This window comes from Agelaius phoeniceus, chromosome Z (genome assembly GCF_051311805.1).
Source record: "Agelaius phoeniceus isolate bAgePho1 chromosome Z, bAgePho1.hap1, whole genome shotgun sequence".
NCBI classification, from domain to species: Eukaryota; Metazoa; Chordata; class Aves; order Passeriformes; family Icteridae; genus Agelaius; species Agelaius phoeniceus.
The window spans coordinates 21402805-21422927 of record NC_135303.1 but is presented as its reverse complement, the minus strand read 5'-3'; the positions used below and the strand labels follow the sequence as shown (position 1 = coordinate 21422927).

The window sequence follows — 20123 nt, the reverse complement described above, 5'->3', positions numbered from 1 at the left end:
ACCTTTTCTAGATTGCCAGAAACTTTCCTATGTCACACCAACAAGTCAACAGAAGCCTCAAAATTCTGCTGAAATTAATATAATAATGCTAAAATTAAGTCTTTTAAGTTTTAAAAGGTACATTGTTATCAAGAAATGGTCAAGACTATGCTTGCATGTACATTCTTTCCAATGAGAAGATACGGTTTGCTCCAGAACCTGGGGTTTTGGACCAATCCAGGAGAAGCGGAAGGGACCATATCAAGTCCCCCTGGTAATTTACATCACACCCAAGGTGGAACAAATTGAACCCTGAGTACATCACATTAAACACAGAGCAGAAACAAGACTAACACCATGACGTTTCTACATATATATGTAAACCCTATTGGTTTTGGTATAGGATGTTATTTCTTTCTGGGGGGATAATATTAATTGGATCTAGATGAAAATGATACATACCTAGATATTTATATAATAGAAACAATTTTCTTAATTTCTGAGAAGGAGAATGTAGTCTTAGAGTTAGTGCAATATTTTGGTAGATCACAGAATGAAATTTCTGGAATTGCTTGTTTGCCAACATTAACCTTTAGAAAATCCAGTTCTGTGGGGAACTTCAGTGAACAATTTGACAAAAATTTGGGAACACATGTGCAACTTTATAAAACAGATTAGGTTTTGACCTCTTATTGTTACATGAACATAGAGTATGGGGTTACTTGAATTTAAACAACAATACTAGTTGTGTGCACATTTCAAATGTGACTCCTAAATTGGATGATCTGATAGGATAAAAATCTGTTGTTGCATCTAGCAGAGAACTAATAACAGGGTTAGAAAGTAATTAGTTAAATAAAATACTTAAAAAATTTGGATTTTCTCTAACTGGTTGGTTGACTTCATTTTTGCAAAGTATACTTATGATCATAGTAATAATTGTAATTATGATACTTGCCTTAAAAACTTATATGATGTTAGTAAAAAAATAGAACAAAGTTAGGCTTATGAAGGCTTGCAAGGAAGACGAGCTTCACAAGCCTCAAAGGGAAGAATGTTACCAGATGATAAATTACCTGCACCTGGTGAATTAACACAATGCTTGTTCTCCAAAACCACTGGTCTATAAAACTGAACAGTGCTCATTGTGTAAGACGGAGAACTGGAAGTTCATGAGCCCCAGTATCCTGCCAACCTGAGTATGTCAGCTGTAACACTGGAGTCTATGACCATTAGGGATCCCAAGAGAGACCCCCAGGACAGAAAAACCCATGCATAAAGGGAATAAAAGGGGTTCATGATTTTGAGGAAATTATTATTATATGTATGTTTAGTCTGGGACAATCAGTGAACATGTACGTAGAATACCGTACATAAACAGAAACTTCCCTGTATTCCCCATGCACAGATATGGGAAGAGCTATTCCCCCATGCATTTGGCTGAGTAGAGAATGTCTGCTTCTTAATGTTACCGTGTTGTTAAGGAGTTTTTTTATTTTACCAAACTTTTGGTAACAACTTAAATAAACACCTAATATCACAATTTTCTGCTTATGTAACAGACCAGTGATAATAATAATTTTTAAATAGTCCTACTACAACACTGTCTAGTCATCCAGACATCCTGAAACAAAATCATATTTGCTGATATTTTGTAAGGTTTATGAGGTGATTAGTTAGTGGAAAGATAAGCTTTAAACTAGGAAGTCATTCCTGTTTTTGGGAGATTTCCAAAGACTTTTAGATCTAGGAGAAACAACTCAACTCCTCAAAAGGCTTTTGAAACAAATTAAGAAAGCTAATCACGGTATTGCTTCTGCACCTTCCTTTGTGCCAATATTATATTTAAGCTCCAGCATGAATAATTAGACATCCTTATAATGGTTGTGATTAATCTTCTACCAGTTAATCCCTTTCAAGCCATACCTCTCCACTGCATGTATAATTTTAAGAATGGCTTCTCCTTGTATCCTATTCCATCACTAAAATCCAGGTACAAAATAAATTCCCAACTTTAGGAGCTTTGTGTAAATATTATTCTGTTTTCCTAACAAAACCAGCTATTTTCCTCTGAAGTATAAGCTGCGCTTCAGCAAATTCAGCTCATGGCTCTTAGTGCAAAAAGCAGTACTGAAACCAGCCATGTAAAGGATACACTGGTCTGTGGCAGTGGCTGCGATGGCAGTGCAATAGTTATGTCAAGTCCTTCTAACTGAAGATGTTAAACACTTTAACAAATTTTTACCCTTTAAGTCTAAGGCTGACTGAACTTCACTTTTGTTCCTTACTGCATTTAATTCCCTTTTTGCTTTTCCCAGCTTTAGGCACAATGAATGAGTTATCTTACTGCTCCTTCATTGTATTATTTGACTGCATGGATGTCTCATGACTATTTTCCAACTTCTAGCAAAGTTCCCACTCATTATGATCCCAGTCTCATTTTGCAGAAGAAACAGCTCACTCATTAAAAGTCTGGAAAACCAAAGATTTCTATGCCCAATGGGGATGCTCAGAGCCTTTAATCAGTGACTATGAGAACCTAAAGCTGCTGTGAGGCCCATAGCCCCAAAATCTGGTGAGAGTTGAATGTGTTACACCTGATAAGAACTTTACACAACAGAAACAGGGTCATCACCCAGGAGGGCACTAGCCAGTGTTTTGCTCTGTGAAAATATTTTCAATTATTTCAAGAGTCTTTGGTTCAGTCCTTGACTCAAAGATTCTGGGCATTTATCTTTTCAATGCGTTTAGGGCTTCAGTGTGGTTGACTTAAGGATTTTAGGGGGTATTGTTCTTTTTGTTTTAAGGAGATTGTTTATATTAAAATATTTTTGTTGAGTTATTTAATGTTTTTATTGTACAGAAACACACATGTCACAGTGGGAAAACATTTTATATGTTCAGGCTTATTAGCAATATTTATTATTATTATTTCAAATGGTTTGATTGGCTTATTTGTAAGTTAAAGGCACAAAGGTATTATGTGCTCGCTTTTCTCTAAACTTTAGATTATGAGAACAGAAGAAGAACAGCGAACTGGATTCTGAAAAGTCAGTCTTACCATTAGTATCCATAAACAGCAGTATTTATGCAAAAAAAAGTGTAATTATGTATAAATAAACAAAATCTGAAGTAAAATTAATTACATCAATAGCATTATAATAAGGGCAATATTTAAAACTGGAAAACAGAGAGCACATCCTTGTTACTGGAAGCTCTTAAGAGTTTAGAGAGACAAGGAGCAGTGGGTCAAGGAGGAGAAAGGAAGGAGAATCATTCTCTGTGTTTCACAGTGGGGAAATAAGGCAGAGGGGGTTGAAATGGCTTGGAATAGGCAGCAGTAGAACAGTAAGGCATTGATTCCCTGTCCTTTAGGTCATTTTGCCACATGACCTGGCTCAGGCCTGCTTCATGAATTCTGCTTCATGAATTCAGGTTGCATTTCATACTCATTTGTGACAAAGGATGCTGAGTGCTGGGAAAGAGGGGAAAAATGCTGGTTTGATATATTGAGAGTCCCTATAATTGTGGTTTCAAAAGAAGAAAGAATTTTTCTTAAAATAGTAGAGCTTTCATACAAGATGCTGAATTGAAAGGGGCTCCCAAGGATCATTGAAGTCCTCTTCCTGACCCTGCACAGGACACCCAAGAATCACACCCAAGAATAACAATATGTGCCCAAGAATATTGTCAAAATGCTTCTTGAAATCTATCAGTCTTGCTGCTTGCACTTCCCTAAAGAGCCTGCTCCAGTGCCCAACCATCCTCTGAGTGAAAAACCTTTTTCTGAAGTCCAACCTAAACCTCCCCCACCTAAGCTTCCAACCATTTCCTCAAGTCCTGTAACTGGTCATGAGAATGAAGAGATCAGTCTCTGTCCGTCCTCTTCCCTCCCAAGGAAGTTGTAGACTGCAATGAGGTCTCCCCTCAGACTCCTCTTCTCTAGGCTGAGCAGACCAAGTGACCTCAGTACTCCTCATTCAGTTTCCTCTCCAGACCTTTCATCATCCTCGTGACCCTCCTTTGGACACTCTCTAATAGTGGAATGTCTTTTTTATACTGTAACTCCCAAAACTGCCCCCAGCACTCAAGGTGAGGCCACTCCACCGCAGAGCCAAGCAGGACAATACCTTCCCTTGCCTGGCTGGCAATGCTGGGCCTAGAGAACCCCAGCCAGTCATGAAAAGGCAGAGCCTCCTCTAGTTAGGATGCTCCTGGTTTTTGCCTACAACTCCTGAAGTGATTGTGTTATCAGCCGTAGTAACACTAACACTTAATTCATTGACTCTTGTGAAATCTCTGACTTCATTGAAAGATACATCTTGTCCTAAACATGGAAAACCAGTCCTGAGTAAACTTAGTAGAAGAATGTACCAGATATTTTGCCTTTCTTTTGTTCGTTTTCTTTAAGAACCAAATCCTCAAGAGTCTCTGCAGGCAGAAACGATTAGTGTTCTATTCTTAGGATAAATGGAATTTAACACACAAAGAATAAAGCTTCACAAAGTTTGACAACAGCTTTTTTGTTAACCTATACATAATGTGCCTGCTTAAAAGATGAAATTACTTTGTTCCTTCTGCCTAAAAAAAGTAATCTAAAATTATATTAAGAAAAATTATATTATATTAGTTCAATTCATCAAAAAATGTATGTTGTGGGACATTTATAGAGACACTTGTGACAGTCAAACCTGGATGGAAAATAGCTGCCATTGTCCCATCACATTATGACATAGCTATCATTTATTTTAGCCTAGAAATGGTAAACAGATATCAAAAACATTGTGTAAAAACATTGCACATTAATCTAAAACACCAGAGTGGTGAATAAGTCCCCCTGTCCATTTTCACTTTGTTAACTTGCCAGTATAATTAAAGAAAGAGTGCTCAAAATGTAAGTATTTTGTTTGACTTAAATTTGCCAATTTTTAGTTTTGGAGTGTAAATTCTGTAGTATAAACCCTATTCATATATTCTATTCAAATCCAAGAAAGGTAACTTCCCTGAGCAATCTCAGTTGATTGTTTTTCCAAACACAAGGTGAAAATTTCATGTGAATTTTTTTTTTTTGCAATATGATCTATATTGTAAGATCATTCTCTGCCATTTTGATGGCAATTTGGCATCATTCTGAGACACATAAATGAAGGCAAGTGGGGAAAAAAAAAGGTGAAAAAAAGATTTTGAACCCAAAAGACAAAACTGACTTTATGTAAAAGTTTGCATCAGTTCTTAATTTACCTTTAGGTGATCCATGCTATTGACACTAATATTCATGCACTGAAGTCATCGTAAATAGTTTGCTGCAGTATTTCTGTTGAATCAGAAGTATAGAATAGACCTGCCCCAGCCAACTTACCAGAAAAAGCTCAGCAAACTGTAGCAAATAGAGGGAAAAATAAGTAACTGCTACCCAGTTGCCTTACCACCAAGTTGTAAGAAAAATCAACAAAGCAGAAAGTTTAACAGGAAATAGTAAGGGAGGAAAAGTAGGTCAGCTCAAATAAATGAGACTAACAGCAGGCATGGAGGGCAATGACTGAGACATTCCAGTGGCTCTCCTCTGTGATGACTTTCTACAACTGAAGAGTCTCATGCAAGAAAATATATGCCTTGGGGCTACATCTGAATGAACCCAAGGATGGTAAGCATGTTGGCCCCAGCTGACCAGAACAGCTGCCTGCAGTTGTTCAAAACTGGCATCAAATAAATATTCTTAGAGCCTTTGTCTATAAAGGTCTTCCAGCTTAATATTTGGCCTTAGCATTCAAAAACTTTTATGCCTTTCTTCTCTGCTTTCAAGAGATTCCTCTTACTGCACTTGAAGACCTTGCTCCCACTGGAATCAATGGTAAAATTCTTACTGGCTCTAATGGGGGTGGGATCAATATGGCAATTCTCCCGTCTCTGCCACACAAATTAAATCCTCTTCCTCTTCCATACAATAGTATCTGCACTCATTTATAACCTTTCTTAAGGAAGGCACTTGCAGCAGAAAATATCTTGTTTCTGAGACTAACAGAATTAGTTTCAAATCAACCTCCTAATTTTAGAATGGTGGGGTTTTTTTTCCTTTCCTGAAGGATTTGGTGGCATGAAATCATATTCTGGAAGGTGGGAGAAGGCAAGTTCTCATTTCTGTGTATTTGCTCTTATGCCCATATTTATGCCCTTAAGAATTTCTCTTTTATTGAAACCTTTTCAGGTTCCTATCCATTCATTTTGGCCTATCTGTGTGTATCACAGCATCATTATTATTCCTCAATCTTCTAAAGGCTAGCAATTTTTGCAAACACTTTACTGGGGTATTTTGTTGTCGTTGTTTTCCTGGTAGGTATGTCTGAAGTCTCTTAGTCCCAGAGACAGATACTGAGTCCAACTCCACTTTTACACTAAATCCTGTTGACATGAAATGAGAATTAGCTGTTTGCATCTTTTTTTTTTTTTTTTTTTTGATCAGGTCCTTATCTCAAATGAAAAAATTAGGCTCTTTCCCCACATACTGACTGGCATGTTCACATCAGCTGTTTAAAAAAATTCATGTGTCTGATGGGAAAGGAGGGTAATGGATGATTTAGGATGTTATTGGCATAGTCCCAGGCAAAGTATGGTCACAACCCTTCAGAGAAGAACAAACAGAAAGAAAACAATATATAGTAAGGTGTCTTTTCTACCCACCACGTAAAGCCTCTTTCAGCTAGGAAGTATCCATGTGGTTCTGAAAGACATTCAAGAGTGGGGCAAAAGTCATTCTCAGTGCTCTTGCTTCCTTACTCCAGGTATCATGTTCCCAAATAATTGGGACGGTGAGGCGGGAGTCAAGGGACAGGGAAGCCAACCCTCCACTTGCCTGAATGCTACCTGGCTCTGGGCAAGATGAAGGAAGTTGTGCCTGCTTCATCAGACCACAATCATCCTGATTTTCCTCACCTGCAAGACTCTGAGGTCCTGAGGTTTCTTTTTTGACTAATCACCAGCTTCAAAATTCTGTCAGTTTTCCAGCTCTGGGCTATGCAATAGTCTTAGGCAATTAAGCATCTATCTACGATAGTAGGGGTTTTTAGTATGGCAATATGTAGTAAAAAGAAATAACAGTATAAATGCATAGTAAAAAACCCGAATTTTAGAATACATTTTTAGTAAAATTTAGTAATTTTTGACTGATAATACAGAAAAGCATCTCTTAGGGTACCAGCTATAAAGAAAAAATCCAGACAGTCTTTGTGAGCAAATGTCAATGCTGTTGCCTTTGGGAGCAATGTGTCCACCTTTCAAAGCCTTATCTTTGTACACACTGATTTTCATAAAACATTAATTTCTCCTGTTACTTTTCTGCAGAATCAGGTTACAACCTCTGTGTTGTTTATACATGGTGGTGCTCCTAGTTCAAAAAGGTGCAATCAAACATAAGCCAGGCTGTCAGAGCTGACTGCTCAATGAAGAGAGTGAAAGTGAAGTTTGTGCACTCTGTGCCTCCAATTCACCAAGAAACACAGAGAGAGTTTGGGCCTTCTATATTTAGCTCTAGGGCAGCCTTGCTACCTGCATGCCACTACTGAGAGCTGGGATTGCATCAGTCTAGTCTTCTCCATGAGAAGAAGAAGACTTCTTCCATCATCCATGTTTGTAAGAAGTCTGAAGTAGGTAAATAGGAAAATCAGCAAAACACATTCACTCAAAGGGATGATATGACACCAGCTGTGACGTTGCTCCTCCAAGGGATATATTGACTGTTCACAAACATGATGAGGATCCTGCCTAGTTTTGTGCCCAGCTATCTTTTGGATGCTAAATATGTGTCAGGGAGACACTAAGTACAGCAGGATGAGTTGCACCAGCTAGGAGCAGCCCTTGCTGCAGGAACATATCAAGAGTCTTTGCAACACCCATGAAGGCCAGGTCTGCCACTGTGCACAGACCTTTATGTGGGATTTGCAAAGAGAAGGAGAGTTTCTCACTTGTCACTCCATCCTGGCAACTGCAAGGGTGGAAACCAGTTGCAGAGCTTCCTGGGGAACAAGGAGGAGGCTCCTGCTGCTTCAGGCCTAAGCGACAATACCCACATAAACAAATTGAAAAAAAAAAAACAACTTACTACTAAAAAGTAGTAAGTTCAATGACTTTAACACAATCTATGGATTCAAAAATAATTAACAAGGATAATTAGCTTTTAAAGGGAAATCAGATGATGTGTAAGTAAAAGGTGGAGGTGATTCAGCATAATTTATTCTTTTTAAATTGATAAGCTCTTTTAAGTCTCTTTTAAATAGATAAGCTTACAAATCTGTAACCAAGATACCATACCACCATCAAGCACATCAAAGTTTTTCTCTGTCCCTCTCTGCATGGCTTTAGATCATGTTTCTACCCCTGGACCTGAGCATTTCCTAAAATCAATCATTTGTTGAACAAATATTAACTGGACTGGTAGCTGAAGTAACCAATGTACAGGCTCATTAAAAAAATCACTTAACATTGTGATCGGTGATTCAGTCATTACCTTAACTTTACATTCTTAACCTGGCTGACATGATTTTAGTATCTGAAATGAATTTTCAGGCAGAGAGTTTGCCTTCCTGTCATGATGGCTGTGTGGATGGAGGCGTCCCTGTTACAGACCAGCATTCATGTACTATCTCTAAGCTTCTGAAAGGTAAGACTCTCCTTCATGGCTTCTTTTTGCAATACAATAAATCCTCTCAAGTTTCTCACAGTAGTCCTACCAGCTTCCTCAATGTATGCTGACAATATCTAGAAGCACTAAATAAATAAAGAAATATTAAAAAAAAAATCCAGAATATCTTTTCCTGATGGTATGTATCTTTTTCTGAAAATTCTATATCCAGCATTTCTAACTGATGTGCAGCCTCTAGTTATGCCTGAGAGGTTATGCCTGAGAGGATGAAATTTTGTGCAACTCATCTTCCAGCTTCACCAGGACCCCTATTTCCTTCATTTCTATTCTGCTTAAAATATGTTTCCAATTTGGCTCAACTGTGCCTCTCCTCCACATCAGTTTGCTATCTGCAGTCACTGTAGGATCTTCAAAAGCTAACAGGAAAAGGTAACAGAGAAACAGTCTTTCCTTCATTTTCATCTTTATTCCATTTCAATTTTTTACAAATTATTGGTTTTTTGGTGAAAAGTGCATTTTTGTGAGATTTTTACCTCTGTGGTTTTGTTGTTTGGTTGTTTTTTTCCATATTCGTCTTTATTTAAACCAGTGTGTGGAAGCAGTACAGGATTATTATGGCCTCAGAAATTTTCACAGGAAATTTTCCTGAAATTACAAGGAATTGTAGAAGAGTCAAAGTATGATTCCCTCTTCTAAGACTATGATCCTTAGACCAGTTCTCATTTTTTTATCATGTGCAACCAATAAGGGTGACAGTATCAGATGGAAAATGAAGCAATTGCCAGATATTTTCCATTCCAGTTAATAAGCCCCCTGCTTTGTGTCAAAGTGAAACACTAAGGGCAGCAAGGATTTTATTTTTTGTTTGAAATTCATCTTTAATGTTCTTTGAAAAGAAACAAAAAGAACTTACAAGCAACTCAGTTTTCCCATTTTTAATACTTAAATTCTTCCAAATTTAGTGGTTAAGGGGCAAGTGTTGAGATACTGCATAATAGAAGTTCAGCCTGGAAAAACTACAGAAGAGGAAATAAATTTGCCTTTGGACTTTCTATCAGTACTCGGTCTATAACACAGAGTGACATTTAAAGTACTGACCAGTGTGATAGCTCAAGATTTGAATAGGCATGTTAGGTGAAATTGTGGGTATTTCGTGGTATTTTACAGGACTGTTTTATATACAAAATAATGAGATATATGCAAAACCTAAATGACAAAGTTTCTGACTCACTGAATTTTATACTTTTTCCTGCTAAGAAATGATGTGTTTGTGCATGTCCAGAGTACTTTCAGTTATTTTTTTCAGTTTGCTTTTACAGGCTTCAAAAATAGCTTCCCTTTTATTTTCCTTCCCTTTCTTCATATTCTTTTTTTGTGTGTCTTGATATGACACATCTACTTTTCAAAAAAAAAAAAAACGCAAAAATTATTGATTGAATTTTCCAATGGTATCAGACATATACTTTATTGCTGATTGGTTCAATTTGACATTCATAATATAGTATGCTAAGAAAAGTTTCATGTTAATAAAAATTATATGTTAATAAAAAATATATTTTACAGGCTGGTAAGAGCCCTTTATTTCTTTAGCCCTTTATTTTTTGCAGATATTAGAGGGAAAAACACTGTGAGGTTCAGAAAAAAATTTCAACTAGACTTTGGTTCTCTAATGGCTTCTCTTTATTAGTGCTGATTTTTCTGATTTGGTTCATTTTTGTAGGTCTAGTGTTCTTTCTTTCTTTCTTTCTTTCTTTCTTTCTTTCTTTCTTTCTTTCGTTTTGTGCATTTCTTAGTCATGAAAAATGATGGAAGTGCTCTATTGTATCTATCTACTACTGTTCCCAGTGACCCCACAAGATACAGGAATCTAACTTTGGATATGCTAAAAATCCAGGTGTAAGCCATTTTCCTCACTGTTTTTTTTCCTTAATGACAGTAGCAAGAAGGTCCCTCTCTAGGTCTTGACAAGACTACAGCTTCCTATGGGTAATTTTTAGCAGACAACAGATGAACTATATTTTAATGTAGAGTGGCAGAGATCTGCTCAAGACAGTTGGATTCTTTATATTTCTGATTTTTCTCACAGACAAAATTTAGGGAGAAAGATTATGTTTCTTTTCAGCCCACTGCCTGAAATAAATAAAATGTGGCAAAACTGCTGGCCACCTCCAAATATAAAATTAATTTCTACAAATACTAGAGAAGTTTTCACCAAAACTACTTTTCTGGCTCACTAAGGTAAAAAAGGTCCTTTGATCTCCCCATATCCTTGGACCTGTAGGATATACTGCTTGTCAAAGTTCAAATTACTCAGAAGTCTGGCTTGGCCCATGATGGTGTAATAGCTGATAGTGCTATAGGTGAAGGAATTTCTTCAATTCTCTGTTGCCTCTTAGTTTGTCTACAAAGTTTTAAACATTGATTCATCAAGTACAAAATCAACTTGGGACATGAATTCTCATTTGTAACTGATCTGACAGGAATGAATATTATACAAAAGAAAATCTTTTGCTCCTTCGTCATATATTAATTTGAAAGTAAGCAGAAGGAAAATGTCAAGTAAAATAAAGAAGGAAAACCAAGGTACTTAAGTTAGCTTCATTTCAAAGTGGTGCATGGGTGGTACTGTATAAATTCCTGTTTGTGGGTAAGATTTGCGTATGCTTCTCATGTATCATTTTGAAAAATTACTTTTAGGCTTAGAACATTTGTTTTTGCCTTTCATTTAAGAATTTAATGCCATGCGTCACCTATTGAGGAGAGGGCTACAGAACCACTATGATCAAAACCCAGGATTGTTAAAAAGAGGAATTTTGTGTATGAAATATCATAATTACAAACTATGGAAGAACGTTTCTTGCTTTCTCTATCAATTCAAAATATAGATATTTGTCCTTAAACTCGATCTCATTATGATATTATCAGTATTACTATTATCTTTTACTTTTTTTATACAGACCTGCAACTTGCTAGGTACATTCTAGGTTGATGAAATGTACATTATCTGCCCTAGATAACATTCTATTTTTCTTATCTCTTATTATTTTCCAAATTACTCTGTGAGACACAGTCTCTAGGTACTGTATGCCATTAGCTAAAATTTCAAATATTGTAAAGATGGAATTAAGATTTCAGCCACGAAGAAGAAAAAATGAGATATGGTGGAGTAAGAAACTGTCTCTTTGCAGACAAACACTTAAATTATTAACATTTGGATGAAAGAACAAAGAACTCAGAACTAGACTCAAATATTTAATCACTTGTCATGCACAAAATGCATTATTTAAACTAAATTTTTAAAAGTGTTCAATTGTGAATTGGATACTTGCCCAATTCCACTGAATAAAAAGCAAGTTTGGTCTTGGGTGTTGGTCCTAACAACAAAGAAACCAAATCAACAAAGGAAGGTGAAGAAACAATGAGCACTTTATTCTGCTGCCTGAAGCACTGCTTAAAAACATGGTTTGTCTCAAAATGATACATAATTTGTAGACTGCTGCAATTCTGTTCTCATCCATCTTAAATGACACTTGCCATTCAAATTCAACTTTGCTAACAGCAAAGTAGCTACTGCTGTGCTTTTCAGTAGCAGGACCAGTTAGACACCCTTACATGAAATTTACAGCACAGACACAGTTCAACCCAAGGGGCAGGGAGAAATTTAACTGAGCATATTATTTTTAACTCTGTGAGAAAATACTGAAATACAGGATGTATGGCTCCTCAGTAGACTTGACACAAGGACCTATTTTTTAGGATCCATAGAATCTCACCTACTAATTTCAATTTTGTTTTCCTCTATTAGGGATTTGGAGGTCTTTTTCTACTTTAGTTTTGTTTTCTGTGCACCATAATATAGTTTGTGATGTTTAAATCATTATCAGTTACTTTTGTGCAACATATTTTAAAGATACCGTAGCTGCAACACATACATTCAAAATTGTAATCTATATGCTAAGTTACTACTGCAAAACTATTGCTGGTAAATTTTGCACACTTTGGAATTTACATTACATAAAGAAAAAAATATTGAGCAAGATTAAATTAATATGTCCTAGAAGAAAGTCAAACAAAAAAATAAAATGTTTTATGGTAAGTAATAGATGGGAAGACAAAACTACTAAAATGACATCACAGTAACTTATCCTCTAATCTGTGACTTCTATGAAGGTTTTCAGAGCTACAGACCAGCAACATTACTTACCAGGGATGATAAAAGCATTATCACCCTTGCATCTTTGGTAGAATAATCTCATTTCACCCACAGCTCCCACAAATGACTTAGACCTGTTGAAGAGATGCCTGTGCAATCCTTGCACCTGCTGTGGCCACCTAACCTTATTTTACTTGTGCTTGATGAAGAAGCATAATTCCCGTTCTAAAAGTTGAGGAGATGCACAACACTCTCCCTTCTTTTCAGTAGATATATGGGATTAGTAGGGGAAAGAAGACCATTCACAAGAAATGAACACAAAACTCACTTCACTGTCTTGGATCCTCTGTACACACATCCTCTGCAAATGTACTGCAGGCAAATACAAGCAGATATTTTCAGTCTCTTCCCCACTGAAGAGTTGCAAAAAACCCTTGGAAATAATAGCAGATGTTTATCTATAGCAATCCCTTGGAACAATTTCTTACTATATGGCGGAACAGATGTAAATCTCACATATCTATCAGCAAGAGATATTTTCTATAACCCAAAGTATTTCTTTATTGTGACTGGAAGTAAAATATCTGCCTGTTGTACAAGGTTTTTCTTTGATAGACATGATGAGTCCATTGGAAGGGCCCTTTGAAGCCTAATTTATTTCCAATACATGGATTCTACCATCTCATCTGTAAGTGAGTCAGTCTTTTGAACAGTACAAGATTATTTTCAAGTACAGGAAAGAATATTTAAAAATAATTGAATATAGTCCACAATAAACACCCCAATATTATATAAAATTAATATAAGGCAATATATAAGGCAATGTACTATGAGTGTGTTCCTACATAATCACCAAAAAAAATTTTTTTTAAGAGTGAGATGGGGAATAAATATTGTCAAATATTTATGTCAGATGTTTAAAGGAGGAAAACCCCTTTTAATATTTTTGAATTTATATGTTTTCTTTTCACTATTCCTTTAAAAAAAGGACCACAGAATGTGTAGTCTGCCTGAGCACAAAAGATGTATTAGTACAGATAAATATGAAGGGGTTTATATTATAGTATTTAGCATTGCATTTGATTTTTTAAGGAAGTCAGCTATTCAGCGGGTCAGATCTCAGAAAACACAAATATTTTTGCCCGTATTTTATCTGTTTTCATTAATAATTGAAAATAAAATAATTGAAAATAAAATAATTGCAGGTTTTGTATAGTGGAGGAATAACAACTTCTCAAGAATTTCCCCATGGCTCAGTTTGCTGTTCTCATGCACAGTCTCATACTTCAGAGCAGCTTTTTCGGTGTGCCTGTGAAGTCAGATTCAAAATGTTGATCTTGAAGGGTAGTGGTAGACATGCTGAAGAAAGAATTTTCTTTCAGGAAAGACAGTAGTTCACTATGCAGTGATATAACCAAGTCTAGTGAAAACATCTTCACGATATACATAACTGTTATAGCCTTTCAGTCATTAAGTATGTACAGATATTCTATTACCACTCTTCAGTTATGTGTAGCAGTATTTCTAAAAATTGTTGTGGTAGAGGTGTGTTCTGTTTGTAGTCATCTATGCCATGAGGAAAGAAATCTTTTTACTGACTTTTATAGGGGTTGGATTCAAACTGGTGGTGTACTTGCAGCTAAATTGATCTCATTGCACAGAAATATTCTACCAGAGGACTTAGCAATTGTTTTTCTCATAGAGAAGTCAAAGCCATAATGAGGCAAGTCTCTTTGACCAATGTCAAGAATATATTTTTACCCAATGTCTGTGTCATCTTTTCTGCAAAAAATGAAACTTTTTCAGAGCTAAATTATTTTTTAAAGTTTTATTGGCATAGAAAAGGAAATTTAGTACATAATTCTGTAATTCATTTTATGCACAGCACTGTTTGATGAATATATATTTTCTTGCCAAATACTTGAATACTTGCCAAAGTTTAACAGTTAATTAGATATTTGGCTTTATTCATTGCTTTCTAAAGCTAGCCCAAAGATTAAATTGGCCCAATATTTATGAAATGCTAAATAAAGAACTAAGTAAATTGTTTCCCAGTTAAGGGGATGAGTGTGTCTTGTGAAGTAGAGTCTACTATTAATTAAACAGAAAGTATGAAACCCACTTTTCTAATATGAATTTGACTTAGTTTAAAACTAGGGTTTGAGAAACATTCCTTGACTTTCTGTGAGTTGCATCCATTTTATTTTAATTTTCCAAATCAAAACACATTACTTTTTAGTTATATACATTTTTTAATTATTTCCCATTTTTAAAATCTAATTTAAAAATCCATTTAAAATAGTAAAAGGTTTGGAAAACTTTAGAGCCAAAGACTTGAAATCAAATGACTGAAACTGGCTGTTTTTCAAAAAAATGAATTAGAAAAACAAATTCTGTTTCTGGAGTGGGCATAATGTCATAAGCAGAGCTTTGGAATAAGGAAATAAAATTGCAAAGGGCAGGAAAAGAAAAATCAAAATCTTTGTATAACAGCTATTGTTTACTTTAAATGTAAAGCATTTTCTTTTGAACTGATTATTGTGTTAAGACTTTGATTCTCTGATGAATTTTTTAAATTCCTGTAGATAGTTTGATGGCCTGTCTTTCTCCTTATAAATAAACTATAGCAGTTTAGGACATATGTTAAGTCTTGACTGATTTACTTCAGAATAACCAGAAAAAAATAGACCCAGTCAATATTACACAGCATATGGACTGATAAAGTAAACTGTGGCCAGTATAATACATCAGATAGACATGTTTATCTGCTGGACATGTTTATCTGCTGGACAGATAGACATGTTTACGTTTTTCTACAAAGGTGGCTTTTCCTTGGCAATTTTTTCAGCAGCTCAGGTGGGAATATGCAATATGTGGCTTGGAGGACCTACATTACTATGATGGCTCTCAGAGAGGAAAGATTGTCACAGATGATCAGATCTGCTTTGTGTAGTTGTTTGCTGGCTTTTGGTTGGTTGGTTTTTCTTGTCCCATGGTGTCATTTCTCTTTAAATCACAAGGCTGGCAAAAGTGAAAGACAAAAAATTTTTTCATTTCAACATGGTGAAATTGCAGGATAGGTGTTAGCAGCTTTGGGGTCAGCACAGAGTGAGCCATGGGCTTTGTAAGATAAAGATGACTCAGAAACATAATCTCTTTTTTCTTCATTTTTGTCTTTTTAGTTAGGTGAAATTTACCTACCTATTCTACTACCCACTAATCTTCACTTGTATGTGGGTCTCATTCATTTTACATTTTCTATATCTTTCCTGGCTTTTTGAAAATATTCTCTGATGCCTTTAGTTGACTGAAGCTTCATTCCCTCTAGGAGAGTGTCAGAAAAAAAATCCTGAAAAGAGGGACTGTACTTAACTCCTGTGGATGGACAAGCAGAAGTGAGGACTAAAGGGATTAAGAAGAAGAGTTTTGACTCCAACCCTTGTTCTAGCTCAACTCCATTATGTTATCCTACCCAAAGCCTCCAAGGCTCCATGTGTGATCCTCTAGTCCCCAGCTCTGAGCAGTTCTGCACAGTTCTGCAGCTGAACCAGTTCCACAATATGTCTCTCCACATAGCTGCACAAACAGCTGCAAGGCCCCAGGGGAGACAATGGTCTGGACCAGCAGCAGAAACACATGTGTATATTTGGAAGGCAAGACTGTTGATGCAACATGGAGCTAGTATCCAAAGTAGCCAAAAGATGCCAGTTCTGAGGAAACCTACTCAAGACTTTGCAGCACAAAAGTCGGAGGTTTTTTCTGTAAAGCAGTAATAAGAGGTTAGAATGTGAAGGTTTTCACTAGCAGGAGAAAAGTAGTGACAGAGAGACTCCAGCAGTTAATTTTTGCCTGTATTATTTACAGTATGTCTATAAAATTTTTTATCATTTATTATAAATCATTATCAAACTCTACTTTGGAGGGACAGCTCTGCTTTAGTTATCCAGTGGGCACTGATTCTCCTCCCTTCATGTTTCATTTAGGTTTTTTGCACACTTCATCATGGCATGATGTTAGCTCCTTGTCCCACCACCTCCAGTGCTTCAAATGTCTATTTTATAGTTTTACCAAATATGATGCACTTCTTCAATAGGCTGGCAGCTTTTTGGGGTCTTGGATTACGCAAAGTGTATAACCCCAGCAAGACAGGTATCCTCACTTGTGCGTCATGTACCACTGTACACCACGAAAGGCTGCTTCATGGACAGGGTTCCTTTACCAAGGGTTCTCAGGGAAAAATATCATTAAGAGTCAAGGGTATAGGTCTGGCTCTCTGCAGAGGGAGAATATGACTTTTACCACACAGATAGCTCATGGGAGTTAGCTCAGTCCCAGTGATCCTGCAGTGGCTTCATAGGGTATCTGCAAGAATATTTTTTCTCCTCCTTCCCTTCAGAGGAAGGAAATCCACCTCACATAGAGGTGCAAAGAGACTGTGCTGGTTGATTTGGCCCTAAAAGTAAATAGCTCCTCTATGATTGACAGTGATAGCACACATACTTTGAAAGCTCTAATGTTGATGATTAAGCCCTAATAAAAGCAAATAAGGTGGTGTCTCTGTGTACCCCAGTCAGCCAAGCATATATCTAACTGGCAACTGGTAAATTAATCTGGGTGTTTATGCTGTAGATCATGATGAACAGGTTGCTATAGCAACCAACATTTCTTCTATTTTTTCTTGCTGCTAATTATCCTAACATCACCAACAGCTACTAAATCTGAATTCTTAATGAATGCATGCGGAAGGCGGTTTCTTGATATATCTCTCACACTACCTTTCTTGATATATCTCTCACACTACCTCAGCAGAATGAGATAATTAAGAATTGGTAGATATTGATTATTTAGGGTTTATTGGAGCCTGTCATTCTGATACACATATGCTTGTGCACCCAGAGGATCTGCCCAATTTTGCTCGGCTGGTTCTGCCAATCTGCACTAATTATTGACAAAATAGTGGTAGGAGAGTACACTTTCTGTCAGATATTCAATGCACTGCTTCCACAGGCTTCAAGTCTTTGCCAGCATGGATTGTGGGGCCCTGAAATCATCTCTCTTCACTAGCAGCACTCTCACAACATCTTCATTGGTGTTGGTATACTCTAATTTTTTTCTTTTATTTTGGTTTGGGTTGTTTGGATTATTTGGGGTTTGGGGGTTGTTTAGATTGTTAGTTTGGGGAGTTGTTTGGATTGTTAGTTTGGGGGGGGGTTGTTTATTTTGGGGGAGGCATTGATTTTTTGGCCTTTGTCTTGTCTTTTCTCCTTAACTACATTGCACAAACCAAATGTTTTTGTCATTATGAAAAGGATCTCTGAGATTCTGGGTGACATTGGAGCTGTGAATGCTGGAGAACACACTGGGTAGTAGACTACTCTCAGAGTACTTCAGGCTGATAGCGCATTAAAACACGTCTGTAACATCTGGATGTTACCATCTGAGCTTTCACTGCAAGGTATTATGAAACTCAGAGTGAGTCTTTAATATGTGATCCTCATAAGACCCTGATGAAATTCCATTTTCCTCTAGAAATACAGTGTTCAGTGCACAGTGCCATCTGTGCTAATATTGCTCAGGTATTTCAGAGTTGCTAAACTCATAAAAACACTGAAATGCAGATAGAAATATGTCAACATTGATTTTTTTTCTGAAGAACATAGTCAAGGAAGAAAATGTTTTGTTACAATGTTTTTCTTTGAATCTGATTTTTTAAAAACTGGTCATTCTATATATTTTATTTATTTTTATACTTCAGGGCATGCTGAGGTAAAGGTATAAAAAGTGTTTCTTAAAGGTCTTTTGTAAATAAGATTCTTACTAAATTGAGGCATAAGAAAAGATAGAAAAAGGTATCCAGAAGGTCATAAATGCATCAATGTCTGTATTTAAATCTTTTTTCCAGTGTTACAGTTAAAGTCCAATTAAAAAATTAAAGTCCAATTAAAGGTACACTACATATATTATGTGCTGATTTTATCTCCCTGTTTCATTTCTATGTATAATGGCTCGAAATTTAACTCTCCTGAAATTTGTATTGGTATAAAATAAGATAGATGCCACCAAGAGCACCAAAATTCAAATCAAAGTAGAAATTTTATGTATGAAAAGGATTTTTTTTCTATAAAGTAATTGTAAAGATAAGAAGGTGAAAAAAGTAAAAGTTCTGAGAAAAATGGCTTCCTAACTAATACCCTGAATACCAGTTTCAGTGTCCTTTCAAATTTACCAAAGGAGCAGGTGCACAAAAATTTTGTTTGATTTCTGCTCAGTACATTTTGAAAGCAAGCACCTCAACAGTGATTCATACCACAATCATGTCTTAAAACTCATTTATGTAAAATAAGACAATGAAATTAAGGGTTCCGTCTGGATTTTTTTGCATAAGGATTAAGGATGTGCATTGAGGAGTAGAGTTCCAAACAACTGAAAAATACCAGTTCCTTAAAGTGAACAAAACAAGCTGGTGCAAACAGATTTAGAATAGATGTGAGTTTTTTCTCTATATACAAAAAAATCTTCTCACATATGTATTGTTATGCTTAGCATATGAGTTCTATATGAGAACTCTATAGAGTTCTCATTCTATATGAGTGAATTTTAGTCTTATATGTATATTAATAAGTCATCGAGTGTCCTTAGTTTAAAAAAAAACTTCAAAGTAGGTTCACCGGAAATTTCTATAGAACCTGGGTGCTAAATTTAAGCTAAATTTATTTTAGACCTGGAACAAGTTAATTTTGAGTGAAAATTATGTCTGTCTCTGGTTTTGCATACCTTCCAGCATAAACCAAGTGAAAAATGTTCCAGCTGACTTTCACTTTGAGTTTCTTAGTTCATATGAAAGTCAAGAATTGTGTGAACTCAAACTGGAAAAAATGCACACAGCTTCAGACAACCTATTTCTTGCAGAACAACTGCATCATCACAAACATTGAGGGCAATGCCTTGGTTTACCTTCCATGAATACAGAAAAGAAGAAGGAAGACTATTCTGATTCCCCATATGTTTTTGGTGAGTTCCTGTGCAAAAAATACTAGATAGGATTCTATTCATCTTCTAAGTGTAAGCTTTGGGCATCTGTGGGCTTTATGCATAAGGGAAACAACTTGATGAGAAAGCTAACAGTTGCACAGTCTTAAAAGTGTACATCTATTATCTAAAAAGTGCAAGCCTGTCCCTCACACACATTTCAAAGTATAGTTAGAAGCCATTTGTTTGATATATTTTTAGTGGACATGTGAAAATTATGAGAAAGGCTGAATGCTTGTAATATTAACTCTTCTCATCCACCTCCATCTACCTCCCAAGTTTCTTTCACTGGTTAAGGCATTAGCAATTCTTACTCCTCCTACTGAC

The 20123-nt window shown here is 36.1% G+C and overlaps 1 long non-coding RNA gene across 2 annotated transcripts; it reads left to right on the top strand.

The window, feature by feature from the left end:
- Positions 1 to 17601: 17601 nt before the first annotated feature.
- On the top strand, positions 17602 to 19815 carry LOC143692282 (uncharacterized). Of its 2 annotated transcripts, none has more exons than XR_013180162.1 (3): positions 17602 to 17858; positions 18077 to 18222; positions 19677 to 19815. It is a non-coding gene; the product is annotated as an uncharacterized LOC143692282 (long non-coding RNA). The 2 variants fall into 2 exon arrangements; XR_013180161.1 differs by having other exon boundaries at positions 17602 to 17862.
- The last annotated feature ends 308 nt before the right edge of the window (positions 19816 to 20123 follow it).